Source organism: Fukomys damarensis, unplaced genomic scaffold, assembly GCF_012274545.1.
Source record: "Fukomys damarensis isolate Sample0158 unplaced genomic scaffold, DMR_v1.0_HiC HiC_scaffold_5, whole genome shotgun sequence".
Taxonomy (NCBI): domain Eukaryota; kingdom Metazoa; phylum Chordata; class Mammalia; order Rodentia; family Bathyergidae; genus Fukomys; species Fukomys damarensis.
Genome location: NW_022900917.1, coordinates 20455053 through 20481528, shown reverse-complemented (window position 1 = coordinate 20481528; position 26476 = coordinate 20455053). Strand labels below are relative to the sequence as shown.

The window sequence follows — 26476 nt, the reverse complement described above, 5'->3', positions numbered from 1 at the left end:
TTTTTCTATAAAATGGAATATTACTCAGCCATAAAGAATGAGAAAATAGATTCATTCATAGGAAAATGGATACATATTGAAGATATACTCCTAAGTGAAATAAAGAAGTCACACATGTGTTAATACCAAATAGTTTCTCTGGTGTGAATAAACTGCAATAATACAGAAGATCCTAATAAGACTACTGACATTGTGAAATGGGAAGAAAGGGGCTAAAGGTGTAGGGAAGGTGGGATGGGTAGGGGAAGAGTAATAAGGGAGGAGAAAAAAATGTGAGACAATGAAAAGATGGAAATAAAGCGTTTGTAGATGGGGAGGCGGGGAGAGGATGAAGCGAGGGCAGGGACAAGGGGAAAAAATGGAACCAAGACCTGTCATGTAGAGGTGCAAGATGCCAACAATGAATCTAACTGTACTGTATCCCTGAAATGTACCAATAAACTCAATTAAAGCTGAAAAAAAAATCAAGATCCCAGAAACCCAACAGAAGAACAAAATACTACAAGCAGTAAGAGAAAAGAAACAAATCACATGCAAATGAAAGCCCATCAGAATCACAGCAGATTTTTCAACAAAAATACTCAGGTCAAAGAGAGCCTGGAATGAGATATTTCAAGTCCTAAAAGAAAACAACCTCCAACCTAGACCAATGTATTCTGCAAAATTCTCTTTCAAAATGTATGAGGAAATAAGATACTTCCATGACAAAGAACACCTGAGAAACTACATGAATACCAAACCAGCACTACAAAGAATTCTAAACAAAATCCTAGAAAAAGACAATGAATGTCACAATACCATGAGGCCCAAAAGAGCAAATCAATTAGGCTAGGCAAGAAACTAAAGGGTGAGGGGGGAAAAAATTTGAAAGAGCCAACAACAGGACAATAATAAGCCAATATATATCAGTTATAACCATCAATGTCAATGGCCTCAATTCACCAATCAAAAGAAATAGACTGACAGAATGAGTTAAGAAGCAAAATCCAGCAATATGTTGTATACAAGAAACACACCTAGTGCAAAAAGAAGCCCATAGACTGAAAGTGAAAGGATGGAAAACAGTTCTCCATGTGACAGGAATCCAGAAAAAAGCAGGGTAGCTATCTTATTCAGACAAAATAAATTTCAAACCAAAATTGACTAAGAGAGACAAAGAAGGCCACTACATCCTTGTAAAGGGAACAATTCAAGAGGAAGAGATAACAATCATAAATATATGTGGCCAAATATTAATGCCCCAACTATATAAAACAAATATTAAGGAACATTAAAAACCAAATAAGCACTAATACATGTGTAGTGAGGGACCTAAATACCCCACTATCACAAATATACAGATTATCTAGACAAAAAATCAACAACAAAATACTAGAACTGAACCAAGCTTTTGAACAAATAGACTTAATAGACATCTATAGAGTGTTCCACCCCACAAAATCAAAATATACATTCTTTTCAGCTCACATGGGTCATTTTCCAAAATAGACCACATACTAGCTCATAGGAAAGCTTTTAAAAAATGCAAAGGAATCGAAGTTATTCCATGTATATTATCAGATCATAGTACAATTAAGCTGGAGATCAATAGCATAAGAAATCATAAGAAATTCACAAATACATGGAAATTGAACAATACTCTCCTGAACAATCAATGGGTCACAGAGGTAATTAAAGAAGAAATTAGACTGTTTTTACAAATAAGTTATAATGCCCATACAACATACAGGAATCCATGGGACACGATGAAAGCAGTTCTACATGGAAAATTCGTAGCAGTGAATGTCCACACTAGGAAAACAGAGAGAGCTCAAATAATAAACCTAATGGCTTTATAGGGAATAAATATAATGGCAGTTGTAAAAAGAGGAGATAACTTATGGCATGTAGTAAGTACTCAGTATACCTTACAGATAAGTAATATAAGCTAAAGTATAAGTGAGGTATACGTGCTCATAGATCTTCAAGTGTTTTCTTCTTTAATTTAAATGACAGAATTTCACAGAGAAAGCATTGAAATAATGTATAAACATACACTCACATGAAAATAGAGAATAAGTTAATTTTTGTTGTATTTGAATTATATTAAGGTTCAAAACTGAAAATAATGTGGAATAAGTAGACTCTAAAAGTTTCTCTATATTTCCCAGCTTGTTTACCACTAGGATTTTCAGTGCTTTTGTCAAATATATTTTATAAAATTCTTCTTTATACTAAAAATTAATTTCAAATGCTACCCAAAATATGAGATCATGTGAAGTATATAAATTTATAAATCACAATTTAAAATAATAGACAAACAAGAGGTACTTAAAACTTTTGTTTATACTTTGATTGCATGCATAGAATCCTTTAATGTATAGGCACCATCTCTTCCTCTTCAGAACAAGAACCGTCTCTCTGTGCTATTAGCTGTCAATGCATTGTATTCTTGGCTAATCTTGTATACTCTACCATTAATATAAAGGCTATTATTACTCACAATGTCAGTTCTTTGGTAGTTAATTATATAAAAATGATTCATATTTGCTTGCTTTTGCAATTTCCTGGTAGTGTTGATTTCATGCTGTTGACATCCTCCCTTGTGACACTAAGATATGCTCCAAAGAGTCAGTATGTGATAGCTTCCGATGACTCTTGGTGATAACATTCAGTGACTGTTATTGGAATTTGTTGATGATTTCCACAGAAGGTGGTCTTAACTACTATGTTAGAGTATGCTAGAAAAATTTAATAAATACATGCTTTCTTGTTGTGCTAATTTAATTATTTGGAATGCTGTAGGATACACGTTGAACAACATATGTTTGAATTTTGACTTCTTGTGAATTCTCTAGGCCATAATTACTCCATTCTAAAACTGTTAACCACAAACCTGCTTCTAAATGAACCAATGTGGTGGATATTCCAAGGTCTCATGGGCAGGAGTCTCATTAATGTAAAGAATGTGAACTTCTAAACTCTACATTGAGAACAACAACACTCTGAAAAAAGAGGTCGAAGAGTATATAAGAAAATGGAAAGACAACCCTTGTTCCTGGGTAGGGAGAACCAATATAGTGAAAATGGCCATACTTCTAAAACTGCTATACAGATTCAATGCAATCTTTATTGAAATCCCAACAGTATATTTTAAAGAACTAGAGAACACAATCCAAAAATTAATTTGGAGTCAGAAAAAACCTAGAATAGCAAAAGCCATTCTAGGCAAATGAGACATGACAGGGGGTATCACAATCCCCAAATCCACAAAGCCACTGTATTAAAAACAGCATGGTGCTGGCAAAGAAACAGACCTGAGAATCAGTGGAATAGATTGGAAGATACAGAAAGAACTCCAGATGTACTCAGCTACCTCATCTTTGACAAAGGAGCCAACTATCCTCACTGGAGGAAAGATAGCCTCTTTAATAAATGTTGTTGGAAAAACTGGATCTCAACCTGCCAAAGATTAAAACTAGATCCTTATCTTTCACCATGCACTAGACTAAAATCCAAGTGGATTAAAGATCTAAATATTAAAAAAAGACACTAAATTTGCTGGAAGATAAGTTAAGCAGAACCCTTGAAGACACTGGCATTGGAAAAGACTATGAACAAATCCTCAGTAGCACAGGGACTAGAACAAAGAATTAACAACTGGGATCTCATCTTTAAAAGAAAAAAGAAAAAAAAAAACACCAACAGAACTAAGAGACAACCTACAATATGGGAAAAAAAATTTACCAGCTGTTCCCTAGACAAAGGACTACTATCTAGAATATACAAAGAGCTCAAAAAAATCAGGCCCCCAAATATAAAGACCCAATTCAAAAATGGTCATCTGAAATGAAAAGACATTTTTCAGACAAAAAAGTAAAAGAAGCAAATAAATATATGAAAAAATGTTCCACATCACTGGTCATTCGAGAGATCCAGATGAAAACAACACTGAGATTCCACCTTGCCCCAAAAAGAATGGCTGCTATCAAGAAATCAAACAATAACAAATGTTGGCAGGGTTGTGGGGAGAAAGGAACTCTTTTCCATTGTTGGTGGGAATGCAGACTAGTGCAACCACTGTGGAAATCAATATGGAGATACCTCAAAGAACTAGGATTCGAAGTCCCATTGCACTCATCCATTCCTCTACTGGTATCTTTCAAAAAATTAAAAGAATCATACCACAGTGATATATGCACACCTATGTTTATAGTGGCACAGGTTGTAATAGCTAAAACTTGGAAATAACCCAACTGCCCATCAACTGGAGACTGGATAAAGAAGCTGTGGTTTGTTTGTTTTGTTTTGCTTTGTTTTTTCCTATAAAATGGAGTACTACTCAGCCATAAAGAATGAGAAACCAAAAAATGGAAACAAAGATTTTGTAAATAAGGAAGGTAGGAGGGGTTGAAGGGAGGGCAGGGGTATGGGGGAAAATGAGAACCAAGACCTGTCATGTAAAGGTACAAGATCCCCATGATGAATGTAACAGTACTGTACACCTAAAAAGTACCAATAAACTCAATGAGGAAAAATAAATAAATAAAAGAAGGAGGTCTGTGTAGGTTATGATTCTGGTGGCTGGAGGATCTAAACATCATGGGTGCAGTATCCTGGCAAGGTGCCCCAACTGGTAGTGGAGAAACAAGGGTTGTATGGCCTTGGAAACAGTCTGGAGAGCTGATGACCACCTAGCAATTTGAGGGATGGTGCCAGGTCTGGGCTGCTGTTTCCAAGCACTTAAGAACTTGCAGCCCAGATGATCCAATGTTTCATAGAACAATCATAGAAGAACTAACCAATCATGAAGAATGGAGTCACTATAATGCAAATATAATAGAAGATAAAAAAGATTTTGTTTTTACAAAGTTCAATGGCCTTCATTTAAAATCTATGAAGATTTTGCAATCTTGCATCTCTCTTATTTTCTCAACTAAATTTATTACAGATATCCATCCACTTCAAAGTTGCATAAAATTAATCAAACTTGATCTCCATGGAAATCAGATAAAGAGTCTACCAGATACTCAATTTTGGAGTGGATTAAAGAATCTAAAACTCCTCTATCTTCATGACAATGGGTTTGCAAAGTTGAAGAATTTTTGTGCATTATCTGCCTGTCTAACACTCATTGCTCTCACCATGTCTGATTGTCCAGTTAGCCTTAAAAAGGGATACAGACATGTTCTTGTTTATAATATTTGGACTCTCAAAGCTCTGGATCATCATGTGATTTTTTATGAAAAAGTAATTCAGAACTGGCATCTTCCTGAAAGAGTCAAAACATGTAATGGCCAACTTTTCCTTAACTTCTGCCCTGCTTTGAGGAAGAATGCGTCTCCTGTTGAATCAAAACTGTCTATTGAACATAGAAAAGATGTTTCCCCTATTTTATGTGAATCAAAAACAAAAGATACTGGCAGTAAATCAAAAAATCAAGATATCTCATTCAAAAAGGTCAGGAATCTAAAGATGAAATTGAGGATGAAGAATCGGATACCACTTTTAGTGTATCAGCGCTCACACTACCCATAACCACTTCAGGCCCACTGAAGTAGGCTGAGGCATGGAAAGAAAAATGAGAAGTTTATTTTCCTGCCCTCACTCAACCGTTTTCATCACTCATCCACAACCACTAATTAAAAAAGACACAGTTTCAGAGAGGAAGAGAGAGATTTCCTATATAGGGACCTGGTATAAAACTCCAAATGCTTACCAATGTTGATAAATATTACATAGGACAAAAGAAGTAGGCGCTCCATAAAGAAAAAGCTGTAGCCACGGCATAAGCTGCCCAAGAAGGAATTATCCTAACTGCTGATGAAAATGTAAACAAGAAAAAATGTATTGCACAGGAGCTAGTTGACAGACATAACAAGACAGTTAAGAGAGGTTTACAGCAACTTTTTCAGGAAACATTAAACTGTCTTGCAAAAGTGAAAAAGAGAATGCTCTTTCTAGAACCAAAAAAAAAAAAAATAGGTCGAAGACCACTTATTAACTCAAAACTTAAACAATGAGCATACCCTCTTGCTCAAAGGAATGGTTAAAATCAAAAGAATGAACAAGAGTGAGCCTGTCCTAAAAGAGAAAAAAATTGATGGTTCAGGAAAAACTTACAGCAGAAAAATATCAGAAGATTTTGCGTAAGCACGTGAAGGAAGATAGGGCTCAGGAAATACATAAAAGACACTGTGAAGAAAAGTTTGTTCTTGGTATGATTGCTTTTCAGAAAGGCTGCAAGATGTTAAAACAAAAGTTGCAACTGTGAAAACAAATGCCTTTAAATTCCCAATGGAATGACAAGATGAACCAATACAATTATAATTTTGGCAATTATTTTAGATGAAGGGCTAGACATTAATACTCTAAAGGAAATGTTCTATATCACAATATGAATGTATATTTACATCTAAAAATACAAAGAAGAACTATTTCTTATGTTGATCATAATTTAATTTAAATCCTGTTGACTTAGTGTCTCCCAGTGATTACTTATATATCCAGATTCCTAAAGAACAAGTAAAACTGATTTCATTTATTGCAGGCAATATTGTAAAGATACTGCTAATATTCTCTTTCACAGTCTCTCTCAATGTAGCAATTTGTAAGCTGTTTTCAGTTTTTCTGGTAACCATAACACAATAATATCTGTCACTACTTCTGATTTTTGAGACTCTTTGTATGTGGATTCTTTTCATTACCTCCTTTCATATAATTAATTATATTTTCTGTTGATTTTATTGAAACAATTTCCAACTTTTTTCAAAATAAAGGTCTAAACATTGCAAAATAACAAAGCAAAACATAGGGTTGGCCACATGGGGAGGTGGCCAAGCTCATGCGTGACCTGCTCTTGTGGGAACTCACTCATTCCATGAGACCAGCATCAATCCCTACTGCACGATCATGAACCAGTTGTGTAACCACTTTCCATTAGGCCCCACCTCCCCTGGTTTCCACCACCTCGAGACCACCACATGAGGACCAAGCTCCCGACACATGAACCCTTGTAGACCAAAACCACTTCCAAACCATAGCAAGGATCAAAGCAAAGATCAGTGCCAGCTATGTCATAGATACTCAATGTGTCACTCGGTGTCCCGAAAGGACAACGCACACTTAGGAAGGGTGTTTTTTTTGCTTGTTTGGCAGTATTCTGGACTGACCCAGGGCCTCACGTGTGCTAGGCAAGCTCTCTACCGCTGAGCTAAAACCCCAACCCTCTTGAAGGGCTCTTTGACCAAAAAACTTCATTTTAATTAGATTGAATCTCTGATTCTGGAGTCTACAATTTACAGAAATTGCTGGTCAAAGAAACCGGTTATGGACTAAATAATGCCTCAGAGCTGCAATCAGAAAAGTACAAAAACTGAGAAACTACAGGACAAATGATCCTACTTCTGTCCTATAAAAACTGAAAGAGCAAAAAAGAAGGCAAATGAAACTTATACATTAAAGGGAACTTAAGAAACACTTGGAGCTTGATGGAAACAAATCATCTCTTTAAAAAAAAATCATGTTTCCAGCACTCTGGGAGGCTGAGGCGGGAGGGTCACAATTTGAGCACAGACTGCGCAATTTAGCAATTTAGAAACACCACGTCTCAAACATTAAAAAGGGATGGGGATATTCCTCTGTGCAAAGGCCCCAGTTTCAATCCCCAGGACCAAAATAAGAAAAAAACAAAAACAGAAAGTGAAAAGAGAAAGGAGGGAGGATAAAAATAACATGGGGTAACCATTTTACGGTCTCCCTTCTGTCTCTGTTAGATATAAGCCATTTTCCTCTCGATAAATGTTTCCTACTCTCTCTAAAACAAGGTATCATGAAGGAAAAGTCAATACTGACCATGTTTCGGTGTGATCATGGTTATGTGATTTCAGTTCTAAAGAGGTCTTATCACTTCCATATCCGTCTGGAAATGGCTACGAATGGCACGATTGTCTTGGGTTTGTCTCAAAAGAATCCACGTGGAGCTGGGGGCTGGAGGGCGTGGAGCAGCACAGACGCAACAACCGTGGATACGGGCTGCCAGGGGATGGCACGGGGCAGCTCACTGGCGTATTCTCCCTGCTTTATTTTTTAAATTTTCTATTAAGAAAATATTAGAATGAGGAAATTCAAATCATACACACACACATACACACACACACACACACACACTCCCTGACTTATGGATGTCTGGGTTCATAATGGGAGATTTTTTTTTTTTAATCCAGGCATTTACTTCTTTAGGACAGCAAGGAACACATCCGAATTGGACTGCTGCCCCCGGAAAAGACGATCGAGCACAGCACCATGTGTTGAATCCTGCTATTTCACATGCTGGTGGTGACCTTACAGCAAAGTTGAGCACTGACTCCTGAGCTGGAAGGTAATGCAGAGGTCAAAGTGCTAAAATAAAAGTATGGAAATGTGAGAGCCACCCCACCTTGCTATCATCGAATAGTGTTGATTGGTCTCCTGAACAGGGAGCTGCCCCGGCAGGTGGAGGGGGGCGCTGCATGGGGCGGAGGACAGGGCCCACTGTCCCCTTGAGACTAAGCCACAGCCGTGGGGGATGCCACTGGCCTTTATCAGCATGAGGCAAGGTTATGGTTTTACTAAAGTCTCCAATGGTGAGGGAGACCTGAGCTGAGAGTGGTTGCTAACTACCATTAGTGAATGATCATTCCAGGCCCTGTTCTAGCATTTTACAATAAAGCACCACCACCACCACCACCACCCCCGTGAGGTGGGGATTTGTGTCACCATTGAGGAGGTTAGAGAAGTTACGGAACTCACTCAGAGTTACACAGCTGGGGGTGACCTAGCTCCTCCCTGAACCCAAGGTACTGTCTGGGTTTAAGGAGCCACAGGGCAGCACCCCACAGACTCGACTGGCTGGTGTCACCGCAGAGGCCGTGCACAGCATTTACTGGACAAAGTGTCCAGCCCTGATAGAAAGGCAACAGCACCATTAGAAAGGCCAGTGGGTTCAGACGACCACTCAGGCCTCAGCCATTTACCTGGCAGGGAAACTAGATGAGCATTCAGAGACCTGGCAGGGGCTGGTGGGAAACGAGAAAGGAGGCAGCGAATTTCCCTGCTCCTATCCTCGTCACCTTCTATCATTTTTTAAATAGATCGCGAACGATATTTTAGACAAATGCATTCCATTTCCCCTTGTGGCAAGTAATGCAATGAAAGCCAATTTCTTTAGCACCCTATTGATTAGAAAGTAGTGGTGAATTGATAACCACGAACATGACCCCAAGGCAGCCAGATATTCTAAAGATGCTTATGACTGACTCATCACCCAGATACAATTCAATTCCAGAGAGGCAGAGCATTAAATGTAGCTCAGTAAATTAAATTTATCTGACAACTGCTCCAGCCACGCAAGGTTATTTGAGAGCCATAAAACCAGAGTATTTGATTACCCAACGTCACATTCTCTTACCACACTGGCTTCTCTGCCACCAGATCTAGATAAATGTGACCCCCTGTGTCCTTCCTATTTACTCCAGCACTTGAAGATCGTGGAGAGATTAGACTTAGAAGTGGACTGGAAAGAATGGGCTAGAAAATGACCTGGAAACAGCCTTTCATAATACCAAGTCACTGACAGGGAGAAATTTAGCACTACAGCACTGGGATTTCCTCGGTGCCCTGGGTGAGTCCTCCAGCATCTACATTGTGCTTAAGGAATAGTGTGTGTGATGGACCAGTTTATACCCAATAACTGGTAAGCGCTCCTAAGTGGCATCTGCTGTAACTATGATCACAAATACTGTATTTATTAGAGAGCTAGGCTGACAGAAACTGGTTTGTGTTTATTTTGTCTTCAAAAGAGGAGTAGGCCTTTGGAGTTTGGCCTTCATCTAAGATTCACTTAAATACAGTGAAATCTAATGATCACCATACAATTCCCCCGTTTTCTGCTTTCCATTTGTTGCACAGTTGCAGTCAATTCCCACTTGGGGAGGTCATTCCTGTTCCAGGGATCAGATGAGGCCCCCACACACTGGGAGGGCAACCTGCTCTACCACACATTTCAAAGTCAACCTCACCCAAAACCATCCTCACAGAAATATTCAAAGTAAGCAGACACCACGGCCCAGCCAAAGTACACATCAAATTAACATCACCATCTCTGTTTGTTGCAGTCAATTCCCACTTGGGGAGGTCATTCCTGTTCCAGGGATCAGATGAGGCCCCCACACACTGGGAGGGCAACCTGCTCTACCACACATTTCAAAGTCAACCTCACCCAAAACCATCCTCACAGAAATATTCAAAGTAAGCAGACACCACGGCCCAGCCAAAGTACACATCAAATTAACATCACCATCTCTGTTTCTCACTCACACACCAGAGCAAGGTTTGTGACAGTAAGGAAGGAGGCACCCAGGGGTCAGGGAGAAGCACAGATGCCACCTGCCTGAGGAGAGCAGCACTGGGCGGCACAGGGCATCAGTACCAAGGAAGAATCCTGTCTCTTCTTCACTCACTGATTCTGAAAAACAGACATTCTTTATAGAAGACGCTCTTTTTTTAACCCTCTGAAGTACTGTCATCTCCCCATCTCAGACAAAGGAACTGCATTTGGTTAAGTGACTACCCTGGATCCATCAGCTAATTAGGTGGAAGAAGTTACATTTGAACCCAGGTCCTCAAAGATCCTTGTGACTTCTCCTCTCAGTCCTGGTGGGGAAGGGAAACAAGAAGGCAGGAAACTGTCTGAGGCTGGAGCAGCCCGTGGTGATGGTGAGAGTGTGGTATTTTGGATTTTCCATGAATCCTTCTTGGGTTGGGAGAAGTGTGGGAAGGGACACTGGCAGATGTGGTCCAAGCCAGCGGCCTGCAAACCAGAACCTCCTCCTCTAAAGACTTGGATGCCCATGGGTCCAACACACCATGCTCTTCACAGGTGTCGTTTGTTGAGGACTTTTACCGAGGCACTGGAGAGGCCCCACACGGGCCATTCGATCTCTGCTGACCCCAAATTTAGGCTCGTGGTTGCTTATAGTCCGTGGTAGAGGTTTTCAAAGAGCTGACAAGGTGCAGCCAGCTCAGACCTAAGCTACTTTTTGGCCTCTAGCTACTGCCTCGGTGACCCTGAGAGTGCCCCCGAGACCCACTGCAGGGTTCCCCTTGGAAGACTATGTCCTTGCCCAGGCTCAGAACCGCCCTGGCTTGTGGCTCTTGTGCTCAGAGGGCAGGAGCAGATCTGGAAACTGCACTGTCCTTCTCACCATCTTCCACATAAGGAATCTCAGGGCCAGGGCTGTGTTAACTTGTACAAAGTGACTCCTAGCAAACTGGTACCACTAGGAAGTCTGACTCCCAAGTCTCCTAAAAACATAGCCGCTATATTGCTGTGCAGTCTAATTACATAATCATCTGTGCACAGGAGGCATTCTCAGGTCAATTAAGATTTATTATTTTTATTTCCCCATCTTATTTTATAAATAATATCACACACACTGCTTCATAATGGCTACCAAAAAAATTGTATGTTTTCTTAATGTTTTATTATTTTTCCACCAAATAAGACTGCACCCATGCCTTTTCTCTATAATTTATCCAATTATGTGACTTTTACTAGATGAGCCAATTTTTACCCAAGGAGGTCATTTGAAATACGAGATCACACAATAGATACTGAAACCCACGTTCACTCCCCTGTGTTATGTTTCTTCTTTTAGGTCACAGGAACTTCTAAATTCTTCGAAGGATGTTTCCGTCTCTTCAGGAATTGAAACTGTACGTTAGGTATTCATTTTCACATGTGAATGAGATGAGAAGGAACTGAAGTGAGAGTTGGGTTTTCTGGTTTTTTCATTTGGAGAGTGATTTTTTTTTTAACTCAGGTTCTTCCCAAAATCATTTCATGGGAGAGCACCTCAATCTGCGTCTTCAGGTAGGCAGGCTGTCTGTTCCAAGGTGAGCAGAAATTTAGAGCCTTTTCTAATGCCATTCTGATGCCTGAAACATTTTAGTGTCACAGGCTGTTCTATGACCTGAGGCTTCACCTACTTGCTGTGTGCTGGAATACGTCTAAACCTCAGTTCTCTCAACTACCAGGAGGAGCCCATAATATCTGCTTCTTGGAGTTGCAAAATATCACTAAAAAGCCCGGACATAACACCCACCCCACAGATGGACACGATGAAAGTTGTCACTCTTGATTTCCCCAGTGCGTGCTTCATTCTTCCAGACTCTGTCCCGGCTCTCAGCACACCACTGCCTGGCCCTGGGCTGGCACTCAGCCTGGCCCAGGATGCAGCCTGCGGACTGGAGCACCCTTACTCACAGCTACTCTCTCCAGGACTGACTGCTGACCTGAGCTCATGGGCCAGCCACTCAAATAACTGCACAAGTCTGAGGCTGCCTCTATTAAAAAGAATGTGAAGCTAAAGAAAACTCAATTTGGAAGAGATAAAGAAGATCCTGGTCTGCCAGAGAACTTTTAGGTACCGGGGATAGAACTTGGGTCCTTGCACTTGCAAGGCAGGCAGCAGAACCACCGAGCTAAATGCCCGGCCCTGCAGAGAATTGTCCTAATGCTCTTAATAACCAAGAGACACAGAGCAGAGGGCTCCCCACACAGTGGAAGCGCCTCTCTTACACGTTCTTCCAACACGAGCATGTCCCGGCCCAGTATCATGGAGCCAACCACCTTGCTCTGTGTGTTCTTGTCATCGTCATATTTGTCTTAGAAACTGGACCCAAGAGAAAGCAAATGGAAAGTGAGCTTAGTAAGCAACAGCTCGCGAAGAAATACAGTAATAACTACACACCAGCCATTGTTTACTGAATACAGTGAATCTCCTGGACATTTAATCTTCAGAACAACCCTATGATGATTTCTGAAGTAGGAATTTTAATTATCCCCGTCTTACAGGTGAGGAAACTGAGGCAGGGAGCGGTGACACGGCCCATCTTTGGGTCCCTCCTCCCTCGTCACTACCTTATAGTCCCCAGGCCAGCAATACTACGGATGCTGATGGCCCATGTGTAGGGAAAACCTGCAGCGCACGTGACACTTCACCAACAAACAGGAAGGAGGAAAGCGCTCATTTAAAGAATGACATCTAGCGCCTAGATGTCCCTTCAGTAGCATTCTTCTCAGATGGATGGGCTGCTCTTATCTGTTCCAGTTGTTTTCAAACCTAGCTTCATACTAGAACTACCTGGGATTCTTTTTAAAAATACACCGATCCAAAGTTCACCCCAAACCTGGGCATGTGACCCAGGCATCGGTAAATTTTTAGAACTCTGCAGGTGACTCAGAAGGCCACTCAGAAAATGAAAAATTGAATTACTATATGATCCATCCACCTCATAACAGCATATATATCCAAAAGAAAAAAATCAGATGGCAAAAAGACATTGGCAGCCCCATGTTTACTAGAGGTCTTTTCACACTAGCCGAGAAATGGAAACAACCTAAGTATCCTTCACCTCATAAATGGTAAAGTGTGGTTCATATGTACAATGGAATACTAATCAGCCACAAAAAAGAACAAAATCCAACCCAGGCCTTGTGGTACACAACCATAATCTCAGCCCTCTGGGAGGCTGAGACAGGAGGTTCACAAATTCACGCCCAGCTTGGGCAATTTAGAGACTTAAGGAGACCCTGTCTTAGCTACGGATATAGCTGAGCACAAAGGCCTTGGGTTTGACCTCCAAGAAATAAAGAAATAAAGTCATTTGTGACGATATGGATGGAAATGGAGATCATTCTGTGAAGTAAAATAAGCCGGGCAGAGAAAGACAAGCACCACACAACCTCACACTTGCAGAACCTAAAAGAGTGGTTCTAGGAGTTGAGCGTAGAATGGTGGCTACCAGAGCCCAGGGAGGGGAGGCAGGAGGCAGGCAAGAGGCCGGATCTCGGGGCACCAAGCTGCAGTTGCACAAGAGGAAGAAGTTCTCACGCGCGATGCCACAGTAGGGCGCAATGTCATAGTAAGTGACAAAAAGCTAAAGAAAGGAGTTTGAATGTTTACCAGAAAGGGATGTAGCGGTGTGTGTAGGCCCTGGGTTCAATTCCCAGGACCACAAAAAAGACAGGCAGAGAGAGAAAGAGAGACCTAGACAGCGCAGGAGGAGAGCCGTGAATAACAGACCCACAGGGAACAACGATGTGACGAGTTGTAAACACAGAGGCTGCATTTCACTCCTCCAGCCTCTGTGCCCTGTGGCTCTGAAGACTGGCAGGAGGTGGAGTCTGCTTTCCTCCCTGTGAATGTGGGCACACAGAGGGTTTGGCCAGCCAATAGCACGCAGTAGAGTTGCCAGTCCAAGCCCAGGCCTGCGGAGCCTGGCACATCTCCGTTCACCTCACCAGGTTCCACCAGTCCGCTGCAAGACCACGTGGACCAGTGTGCAAGGGTCCCAGCTGGGACCTGGGCCATAGGAGAGTCCCAGCAAGCTCAGTCATTGACCCACATGAGCGTCCTGCGAAACCAGAAGTGCCACCCAGCAGATTCCTAAGGCGGAGAGTAGTAACCCCTGAGCTTGAGAACACAGTGTTCTGTAGAGTGAGCCTGCTGGTACAGAGGGCCTGAGCTGGCTGAGAGACGAGAGAACGGGGTGGTGTCTAATATTCATCTTTGGTTCTGTCCACCCTGTGCTACAAACCACAACTAGGCACAAATCTTCAGTAAACACACCACTGTGTTACTGATGCTTTTCCCACAGCCTGAAGTGGGGAGAGGGAAAGTGTGAGGAACAGGAGGGCAGTCAAAGCAGAAGGGCAGGAGGGTGTGGTGAGGAGAGAGAGGTCCTTGGGAGGACAGCAGAATGTCCCGGAAACTGAACTCTGAAGTCAGCAGATGGGACAGGCCACGGGGTGTGCAAAGGGTCTGTGGGGGGTTGAAGGAAGGGGACTTTCCTGGGTTGGAGGCTCAGAAGCATACTCAGAGCAGCAGCCCCCACAGCATGCTGATGCAATTCCACCTGACTCTCATGCCAACCCTAACAGGAAAATACTTATTACCTTCAGGTTATGAGAAATACAGGATGGGAGAGGTTAAACCACCTCCCCAGGGTGACCCAACAGGTGCCACCAGGCATGTGTGACTCAAGCTCTCGAATGTAACTCATTCAGTGGTTAGAGCTGTAAAGTTTTATTCCTGAAACTCCAAACTCTCAGGCCTCTCCTGCATCCTGGTCTTGCCTGAAGCCGGAATGAAAGGATCCCAAATCCCTAGACCCAAGGCTGCTGTCCTATGCAGCCTTCCGGAACCTTCCTCCATCCTCTCTACAAGGCTTTCAGGAAGAGCCAGGCTTCGGAGTTCCTGCTTCCCCCTGGCTGGATGGGTCCCTCTGATGAGGAGCTGGGGACGAGGGGAGGCACTAACACTCCCTGCTAATCCCACAAGCGAATCCCTTCTCCCAGACTTGTGGCCGGGCTCCAAGTGCAGAGCAAACCCCACACGCTACTGCTTTTGGCTGACTTTCTGTGCTGTAGGGAAGAAAACCAAGTCACATCAAGGTCACAGCCAACATCAGGACCCAGAAAAGCCCACCCATAGCTCCTACTCTGAGCCCTTCTCAAATCTCCCCGCTTAAAGTATTTGGGGATGGGGAAGGAAAGCAACTGCCACTGATTTCTCCGTGGCTTGGTTTCACTCCCCAGGTCCCCGGGGTGGGAAAGCGGACAATCAAGCTCATGATTTCCCTACCCGCTCAGGGTCCATCATCTGTATTTGGCACCTGCACAAAGATCCACTCTGCAGAGCTTGGAGCCTGAGGCCCTGAAGCTGAGGCAGCCATGAGTCCAGCAGGAGCAGGGCCTTCGCCTGCCACGCAGCCAGACAGAAATCGAGCATGAAGCCTCCTCCCCAGGCTACAAGCAGGCCTAGTGTGGCGCCCCCATGTGTGAGGGGTTTTATAAGAATGAATCTCGCATTTTGTGGACGGGTGCCAGCCATGGAAGTAGTTGTTCGGTCCTGGTCCTCACAGATGCAGGCCTCCTGCACACCTCTGCAAGCCGCTGTCACCCCTGGGGGACTCCACAGCCACCCTGCCTCACCCAGGGCTGTGGGACTTGGATCCCTCCCTCCTCCTGCAGACTGATCTGGGCAGCTCTGCTCACTCCACCCCTGACAGTCTGAGCTGCCGGCTACCTTAAAAGGTCCCCGTGGAGCCTTTGCACATCCCACACACTTCCTACTGCTGACAGAGGAGGCCAAGCTTATCGTGGCTGCTTGCAAGATAATTAAAAGCCAGGGCCTGCGGGCCAGCTGTCAGTGCTACTTCAGGCCCCAGTTCCCAGCCACCTGCCTGCCCTGAGGGACCCCTAGGCTTCCCTCACTGTCAGCCTTGCTCTGAACCCTACAAGTCTGGAAAAATGTCAAGTTGGGATGGAGCGGGGAAGGGACAGTGCAAATGGTGGGAAGAGCCTGACTCTACCCAGGGCCACTTGAGTTTGGGTCATTTCCCTTCTCCGAGCACGAGGCTCTTCCTTTGCAGAGCGCAGCTGCTGGGCCCTGCCTTGCCCCGGGATGGTGGTGAGATTAAGTATCTAAAAACAAAGGGGACAGTGTGCACCGCACAGGGCAGCCACTCGGCATCTCTCGGGATACAGATCTGGGCTCCGACAACTCTTCCGGGCAGTGTCAGTGAGCTGAGCCGTTCCCATGCCCGGGAAGCTGCTGCTCAAGATGACAAGAAGCTAAGCAGAAGCCCTGTCAGGTATCCAGGGTCTGTGGGGAGCAGAGAGGGCTTTGGGGCCCAGGGCAGAGCAGCCAGGCACAGGCCCGGGAGGGTCCAACCCTTAGCTGATTTTTTCCTAAGCTGAACAACAGGGTGAAGGACATTCCCAGGGAGGGAGACACTCCAGAAATGGTGATGCCATCATCGCTGCACACAGGACCAATCAGAAAAGTGCTACTTTCAATCCTCTATTTGAATCTGGTGCGTTCACAAGCCCAATCCAGAAGATACTCTTTGCAATTATTCATTTGTATGTGAACACAGCCAATCAAAAGGCACTGTTCCTGATCCTTTTTCCGCCGATGGCAGGAATCCTAGTCAGCTTTTCCCTAGGACAGTTCACACAGAGCATCGTCCCTAGTGAGTGAGTGACAGAACGCCTGTCCCCGTGACAATCCAGGAGCTGTGAAAGGCCCCTTCCCTTACCCTCAGAGCCCCATGAGCCTTTTTACCTGCCCACTCTCATTCTGCAGAGCATACATCTCCTCCACCTCAACAAATGTGCACCTCCGCTGCCTTTTCTGCACGTCTTCTCCGGTTCTTCGTTCAGGCACCAAGTCCTGAGGTACCCTCCATCCAGGACAGATTCTCCTCACCTCTTCTCAGACAGGATGGCAGCACTCCTGCCCTGGGGCGGCCTCTTCCTCAGGGCCAGGGTCCCTGGGACCTGGAGTCCTTTGGACCCTGATGGTCCACGGCAGCCCCCATGAGGACCCCTGAGGGCCTCACCCAGGACAGGCCCCGCGCCAGGTCTGTAGCCTTCCCTTCTGCCCTTCTCCCCTTCCTCCAGCCTGACGGGAGTCGGCCCTGCCAAAGAGGGCGCCTTCCACTCTGTGAGAGCAGAGCCTTCACCTCCCCTAGGACTCCAGAAAAGGCAGCACGATGAGCTGTGAGTCTGGGCAAGCACTGGGCCTCTCCGAGACTGTTCTTCCTCTCACCCGTGCAGTGAGATAGAGCCTAACATGGGATCCAGAGCACATGCTTGGCAAAGGAGAGCTATGCTTTCACTGGGTGGGAAAATGCAACCGTATACCACAAGCCACAGAGCAGACAGCTCAGAAGTCTGGGTTTGTGTCCAACAGTTACTGAACCCCCAACCAACAGGCAGGACAGTAGAGTCTGGTGTGGAAGGTCAGGAAGCTCACTGACCCAGGGTTGCTCACAGAACAGAAGAGCAATGGAGATCTCCGAAACCATCTTCCCAAGCGCTTGCGGCCGGTCTGGTTCAATTTTCAAATTAATTGACTCAGCTGACGCTTCGCTTAACAGAGGCCTCGTGGTTACGTGACATTTGTGGATGAGCGGAGGCTGACACCCTGCTTCCTGCCACCATGTGCACAGGCCACGCCCACGCCCATCCTCCTTAACAGCTTCTCCGCTCACCCGAGCCTCACCCCAAGCCTCACCCCGAGCCTCACCCCTGGGAGCAAAGCCCCAGAGTTTCGAGGTGGAGGGATTAGGAAGCTGCCTCCAAATCCTAAGAAACTTCCAGCAAGTTTGAATTCCAACATGCCTAAAACATCTTCACAGTTTCAAGCCACCCTGCCAAAGGGCATGAATTGTTGGAATTAAAAAGTCATTCCAAAAAAATAGTCATTCCCGACAAGCATGACAGTTCACACCTGTAATCCCAGCAATCGGGAGGCTGAGGCAGGAGGATTGCAAGCAAGCTCAAGCCCAGCCTGCAAAGTTCAGTGACTTTGTGAGATCCTGTCTCGAAATAAAAAATGAAAAGGCCTGGGGATGTAGCTCAGTGTGAAGGCCTTGGGTTCAATCCCCAATACTACACATAAAAAATGAAAATAAAAGTCAGTCCCATCTTACCTGCAGCTGGTGTGGGAGCTCAGGTCTCAAGACGGCCACTCCCTCTCCCACACTCCAGGATTCATGAAATGGCAGAAATACGGAAGCCTGCTTGTGATTTGAAGAGGCCCAAAGTGTGGAATGCTGGTCAAGGGAAAATAAGACACCAGTTCTGAAGGTCAGGAGAGTCCACGTGAGTAAGGCAGGCACAGCCATGCCCGGGAGCATGGCCCCTGCCCAGCCTCTCCTTCTGCCCCAGTCACTCTGCGCCAGTCAGACACTCGGAACCCAGGACGGCTGGTGCTGGGGCTCACAGCAAGGCCTTGGCCTAGCATGGGCAAGAGGCAGCTTTGAGCCCAGCACCACAAGATGAAAATTAGAATACCTTAAAAGGACTTAACAAACCAGATACCTGGCTAAGGTCAGGCTGACATCCACCACAGCACAATCACCAGACTCCCTGCTTTATGTTTACAGGAATTTCCACACCACAGCTCAAAGGGGGTGAATTTCATGTTGCAGAATAGAAATTCTGAACCACCTCAACTGTCTGTGATGTAGGTGCAGCTTTAGAGGAAGTATGGTGTCTATTTTCAGAGATGAAAGACCAATCTTTGTACTTTGAAAGAGGCAAGCTACCTACCTCCAGCAACCTGCAGGATGAGGCCAGTGCTCATCAGTGTGGTGAGGAGACCTGCTCCGTCAGACTCTCGCACAGCATTCGTGCAAGGACTCGGTTCTTTTCACTACACATTCATCCTGTAAGATGCTCCTATGGGCTACTGCTGCTGTTTCACAAATAGGTGTGAGAAATAGTGCATAATCTATTCTGCCCCATCTGCAACCCACAAAACAATATCAACCACTCGGAGTAAGGGTCTTAGTTACTTTCTCCTCACTGAGACTCAATGCCTGACACCCACAATTTAAAGGAGGAAAGGTTTGTTTTGTCACACAGTCTATACAGATTTCAGTCCAAAACCAGCTGATTCCAAAGCAGGGTGGCTTGGCAGAAGGGCCCAGCAGAGAAGAAACAGCTCATGGCATCGCAGTCAGGAAGCAGAGACCGAGAGAGGAGGAGGGAGGGAGAGACCCTTCCAGGCCACGCCCCCAGTGGTCCACCTCCTCCCACCAGGCTTCATCTCCCAGCGCCACATTCAGCCATGAATTTATCCATCGGTGGACTCATCCACTGACGAGTACTATGTCCTCACGATCCAATCACCACCCCAAAACCCCACCTAGGAGCACACGAGGTTTTGGAGGGACATCCAGATGTAACACAGCAGTAAGCTTTCACTGGGCAAAAGTAGCGAACACTTACTGTTTGGCCTCCTTTCTCTCCTTCAGTGACACCATCCAGGTTTCCCTTGGGGTCCCTCCCACCCTAACCCTTCATGCGGTCCTGCTGTTGAGACCTTTTAGTGACAATGCAGCCTCATCCTCAACAAACGCGTGACCACACACACACACACACACACACACACTATTAAAGCTAATTGATACAAGAAATGTCTTTCCCATGTGCAAAAAAATGAAGCTGGACCCTTGCCATATATCATATATGAAAAGGAACACAAAATGGATCAAAGACATAAATGTAAGACCTAAAAGTATATAACTCAGAGAACAAAACAGGGAAGAAAAGCTTCATGATATTGGATTTGCCAAAAACAAACAGATAGACAGACAAAAACCTTGGATAGGAAATCAGAAGAACCACCCACAAAAGAAAAAAATAGATAAATTGGACTTCAAATTAAAATCCTTTCTTGGACAATTGGGGTTCTGTTCAGAAAGTCCTTGCCTACACCTATATCTTCAAGAGTATTACCTATTTTAACTTTAGATTTTAGTGCGTGGTAAAAGATATGGGTATAGACTCTGTCTTCTGCATGTGGATAGTCATTTCCCTGACACCAAGTATTAAAGAGGCTGTCTCTCCTCCAGTCTCTGTTTTGAGCCCCCTAGTCAAAGATCAGATAGCTGAATGTGCCTGTTGCCTGGGGTAGTTTCAGCTTTATCTATTCTGTTCCACTGATCTACAAATCTATTTTTGTGCCAATACTGTAGACAACCTAAGGAATTGGAAAAAAATATTTGCCAGATATTCCTCAGAAGACTAATATCTAGAATATATGAAGAACTCAAAAAATTAAATTCCTCAAATAATAAAAGATTCAGTCAAAGGGCCGGGGATTTAGCTCAGCGGTTCAGTGGCCTGCCTTGCAAGCACAAGGACCCAAGTTCAATCCCCGGTACCAAAAAAAAAAAAAAAAAAAAAAGATTCAGTCAAAAAATGGGCAACTGAAATGAACAGACAACTCTCAGAAGAAGAAATACAAATGGCCAATAAAGGAATGAAAAATGTCGCACTTCTCTGGTCATGATAAAAATGCAAATTAAAACAACACCAAGATTCCAGCTTAATCCAGAAAGAATGGTTATTATTAAGAAATCAATAACAAATGCTGACAAGCCTCCAGGGGGAAAAAAAAAGAAAGCCTTCTATATGGTTAGTGGGAATGTAACCAATTACAACCACTACAGAAATCAGTATGGAGCTTCCTCAGCAAGTTAAACCAGGGTGGAGGGGGTGAAGGGAGGGCAGGGGTATAGGGCAAAAACAAGAACCAAGACACATTATGTAAAGGTACAGGATCCCAATGATGAATGTAACTGTACTGTTTGCTTGAAATATACCAATAAACTTAATGGGGGGGTTAAACCGGGAAATTGTTTCACCCAGCTATTGTCCTTAAGCACATCTTCTCAAAAGAGTTAAAGACTTCATTATAGTGATACAAGGATCGCTGTGTTCATAGCATCACAATTCATAATGGCTAAATCTTGGAGTACTAGTCTGCCATAAAGAATGATAAATTGAGGCATTTGTAGGAAAATAAATGTGCCTTGAGACCATTTAAGTAAAATAAATCAGATATGTAAGCTTAAATATTGCATGGCTTCTCTTATATGAGAAACCCAAAATATTAATAAAGAGCAAAATAAGAGATAGATAATATGAAATAGGGAGATAGGGCTTTTGCACAAGAGAAAGGGACCAAGAGATGTGGAAAGGGGAAGGGAAGGGATGAAAAAGAATCAAGATGTGTCATGTACACATACCAACTCCCCATGAGAAATGTAATCATTATATATTGCAAACATGTACTAAGAAAAATTTAAATTAAAAAAATTTAAGACTTTTATTCCCATATGACACCAGCCCCAGAAGAGGAGAAACAGAATACAAGGAAACATTTGCAAATCATGCATCTAATAAGGGATTAACACTCAGAACATACAAAGAACTCAGACAACTAAACAACAAAAATTTTAAATGGAAGAAATACTTGACTACACGTTTCTCCAAAGAAGAGAAATGACTAGTACAACATGAAAAGACGTGGAATCACTAATCACAAGGGAAATGAAAATCAAAGCCATCAAGAGCCTCTCATAGTGGCACATGCCTGTTTTCCCACCTGCTTGATGGGCTGAGGAAGGAGGATCACAAGGTGGAGGTCGGTTTGGGCGACTTCATGAAATATTGTCTTGAGATCTTTAAAGGGCTGAGGATGTACCTCAGTGATAGAGCTCCTGCCTAGCAAGGCCCTGGGTTCAAATCCCAATATGAACACACACACACACACACACACACACTGATAATCTCTTCACACCCAGTGTGAATGGCTACTATATAACAGAAAACAGAAAATAGGAAGTGTTGGTGAAGGAGTCGAGAAACTGGAATTCTTGTACTTGCTGGTAGGGATGTAAAATGCTGTCATGGTGAGAAACAATATGGCATTTCCTCAGAAATTTAAAGTAGATTTATATGATAGAGCAATTCTACTTCTGGGCATAGGCCCACAAGAACTGAAAGTAGAAACTCAGACAATTCTACACCCATTTTCATAGCCTCATCATTCATAATATCCAAAAGGTAGATGCAACCCAAATGTTCATTATCAAAAAATGGGCAATAGATGCAGAAAAAGTGTTTGACAAAATCCAACACACTCGTGATAAAAGCCCTAGAGAAAATTGGAATAGATGGTCTCTATCTCAACTTGATAAAAGCCAACTATGAAAAAACCAACAGCCCACATCATACTAAATGGTCAAAAACTGAAAACCTTAACACTAAAGCCAGGAACAAGACAAGTCTGTCCACCATCACAACTCCTGTTCAATGTAGTTTTGGAAACAGCCACAGCAATTAGACAAGAGAAAGAAATAAAAGGAATAACAATAGGAAACAAAGAAGTCAAACTGTCATTATTTGCAGAGGACATGATACTCTATTTAGAAGACCCCAAAACTCTGCCAAAGTCATCTAGACTTAATAACTAAATTCAGTGGAGTAGCTGGATACAAGGTCAACACACAAAAATCAATAGCTTTCCTGTACACAAAAAACAGACTCACTGAAAGAGGAACTAGAGAAACAACTCCCTTCATATAGCATTCCCCCAAAAATGAAATACCTAGGAATCAACCTAATGAAAGAAATCAAAGACTTCTACTCTGAAAACTATAGCACTCTGAAAAAAAAAGAGATCAAAGAGGATATCAGAAAATTGAAACACATCCCTCACTCCTGGGTAGGAAGAACCAATATAATGAAAATGGCCATACTTCCAAAACTGCTATATATAGAGAGAGATTCAATGCAATCCCAATTGAAATTCCAGCAGGGTATTTCACAGACCTCAAAAAAACAATCCAAAAATTTATTTGGAATAAGAAGAGACTTAGAATAGCAAAAGCAATTTTAAGCAACAAAGACAAGGTAGAGGAATCACAATCCCCAACTTGAAACTATACTACAAAGCTACTGTGATAAAAATAGCAAGGTACTGGCAAAGAAACAGACCTGAGGATCAGTGGAATAGATTAGAAGATGCAGAAACAACTCCATACATACTCAGCCGCCTCATCTTTCACAAAGGAGCCAAAGATTAAAAACTAGGCCTACATCTTTCAGCATTCACTAAACTAAAATAAAAGTGGATTAAAGATCTAAATATTAAAACAGAAACACTAAATTGACTGGAAGAGAGGTTAGGTAGAACTCTTGAAGACACTGGTGCAGGAAAAGATTTCATGAACAAAACCTCAGTTGCTTGTGAACTAGCGCAAACAATCAACAAGTAGGATCTCTTCTTATTAAAAAGTCTCTGCGGGCCGGGGATTTAGCTCAGTGGTTCTGCCACCTGCCATGCAAACACAAGGACCCGAGTTCAATCCCTGGTACCAAAAAAAAAAGTCTCTGCACTGCAAGAGAAACCACCAACAGCATGAACAGACAACCCACAATGTGGGAAAAAAAATTTTATCAGCTATTCCTCAGACAAAAAAAGTATACTATATCTAGAATATATAAAGAACTTTTAAAAATCAGACCCCTGAAATTTAAAGACCCAGTTCAAAAATGGACATCTGAAATGAATATTTTTCAGACAAAGAAGTAGAAATAGCAAATAAACATATGAAAAAATGTTCAACATCATGGGTCATTCGAGAGATGCAGATGAAAACAACACCGAGATTCCACCTCACCCCAGAAAGAATGGCTGCTATCATTAAATCAACCAGTAACAAATGCTGGCGGGGCTGTGGGGAGAAAGGAACCCTGCTCCACTGCTGGTGGGAGTGCAGACTGGTGCAACCACTGTGGAAATCAGTGTGGAGATACCTCAGAGAACTAGGATTAGAGGTTCCATTTGACCCACTTGTTCCCCTACTGGGTATCTTCCCAAAAGAATTAAAAGAAGGGCCAGGGATTTGGCTCAGTGGTTCTGCCACCTGCCTCGCAAGCACAAGGACTTGAGTTCGATCCCTGGTACCACCAAAAAAATAATAATAATAATAATTAAAAGAATCACACCACAGCGATATATGTGCACCCATGTTTATAGCAGCACAGTTTGTAATAGCTAAAACTTGGAAACAGCCCAATTCCCCATCAACTGGAGACTGGATAAAGATGTGGTTTTTCTATAAAATGGAGTACTACTGAGCCATAATCAGAAACTAGAGACATTTATAGCTCAATGGATGCATATTGAGGTCATACGCTTAAGTAAAATAAACAGGACACACCTGTGTGTATACCAAATAGTTTCTCTGGTGTGAGAAACCAAATAGTTTCTCTGGTGTGTGAACGTGTAACCAAGGATCAGAAGGTGTAATAGATATTGTGAAACAGGAAGAAAAGGTACAAAGGGGCAGGGGAAGTGGGAGGGATTGGGGAAAGGAAATAAAGGAATGGTATTACTATAAGAAAAGGAAAAAATGGAAACAAAGTCTTTGTAGATAGGGAGGGGTGGAAGGGTTGTAGTGAGGGCAAGGGAATGGGGAAAAAAGAAGAACCAAGATAGATTATGTAAAGGTACAAATTTCCAATGATGAATGCCATTGTATTGTATACATGAAATGTACCTATAAAATTAATTTTAAAAAGTAAAAAGTGGGTAAACAATATGTGGTATACACATACAATGGAATATTATTTGGCCCGGAAAAGGAAGGAAATTCTGACCCATACTCCTATATGGATGAACCTTGAGAATACTCTGCTAGGTGAAAGAAGCGAGTCATAAAAGGACAAGTGGTGTACAGTTCCACTTATATGATGAACCTAGAGTAGTCACATTCATAGAGACCCAAAGCAGAATGGTGGTTGCCAGAGGCTGGACAGCAGGGGGAGCACGGTGTTATTAACAGGGACAGAGTTTAGTTTGGGATGATGAAAAAACTCTGTATACAAATGACAATGACAGTTGTGCACCAACTAAATATACTTAATACCAAAGATCTAGTAAAAGTGATACATCTTATATTAGGTACATTTTACTACAATAAAAATAAAAACCTATTTTTTTCTCCTTCCTTTAACCTAATTTTCCCTGGACATATTTGACATGGGAATCCCTTTTCATTAAAACTCGTGTTAATAGCACACAGCCAGGGTCCCAGGGAACACAATGTGGGGAAGGGTGTCAAGAGGCCTTTTTTGCTTTGTTTTGTCTTTTGTTTTTGTACCAGAGATCGAACTCAGGACCTTTTGCTTGCAGGGCAGGCAGCAGGTGGCCTTTGAAATGGACCTCCAGGGATGGGGCCCAGTTGAGTGAGAAGAAACGCGATGGGCTGGTTGCCGAGGGAACGGGGTTGCCTGCATCTCCCTCAGCGAACCAGGATCCAGAGGGAGGACTTCAAGAGCAGGGACCCAGAAGGCAAGCTCTGTACCCCGCTCCCACACTTAAAAAGACATCTATGAGGGCCAGGGATTTAGCTCAGTGGTTCTGCCGCCTGCCTCGAAAGTCCAAGGACCTGAGTCCGATCCCCGGTACCAAAAAAAAGAGACATCTATGAGGTGCTCCTGAGTGAGGCTTGGAAAGTTGGACATAAGAAACTCAGGCAACACACCTGAGACAGTCGTCCCCAAAACTTGTGCTCTGAGGGGCAGGGGCCAATGACTCGTGTATTGTGTGTCTTGTAGGGTTCAGGTTGCTTTGCCGGCTCAGAACTTAATAATGGGTTTTGGAAATTTTCACCCCACTCTCAGCTGCTAAGGGGAAGCTTTATGGCCACGAAAACTTGGGCCAGACTTGTTTCCCAGTAAAACTCTAAAAAAGTAAATAACATTTTTAAAAGACAGCCTCTCACTTTGTATCCCAGGCTGACCTGGAACCCACGATCCTTCTGCCTCAGCCTCTTGAGCACTGGGATTTACAGGCACATGCCACCAGCCTGAGTTCAAGTTCGATTACTTTATTCAATATCTTCATTCAGATGGGGAAAAAAAGAGAGAGGTTTTTTAAGACAAAGTGACTTGCCCCAGTTACCCAGCTGGGAACTGGAAAAACCAGGATTCAAAACATGGCAGCTGGACTCCGGAACCCACTCCCTTCTCAGCCACCTCCCCACAGCTGCCCAGCCTGCGGCTTCCTTGCAGACACCAAAC

The 26476-nt window shown here is 43.4% G+C and overlaps 1 protein-coding gene and 1 pseudogene across 1 annotated transcript in view; one reads left to right on the top strand and one right to left on the bottom strand.

The window, feature by feature from the left end:
• Positions 1-18596, bottom strand: part of Cdh17 (cadherin 17) — a 106000-nt gene extending 87404 nt beyond the window's left edge. The window contains exon 1 of the mRNA XM_010619622.3: positions 18523-18596. The gene's annotated coding sequence lies outside the window, so the exon portion shown is untranslated. The remainder of the gene's footprint in view (positions 1-18522) is intronic.
• On the top strand, positions 4750-6285 carry LOC104859169 (annotated as a pseudogene).
• Positions 18597-26476: the final 7880 nt, after the last annotated feature.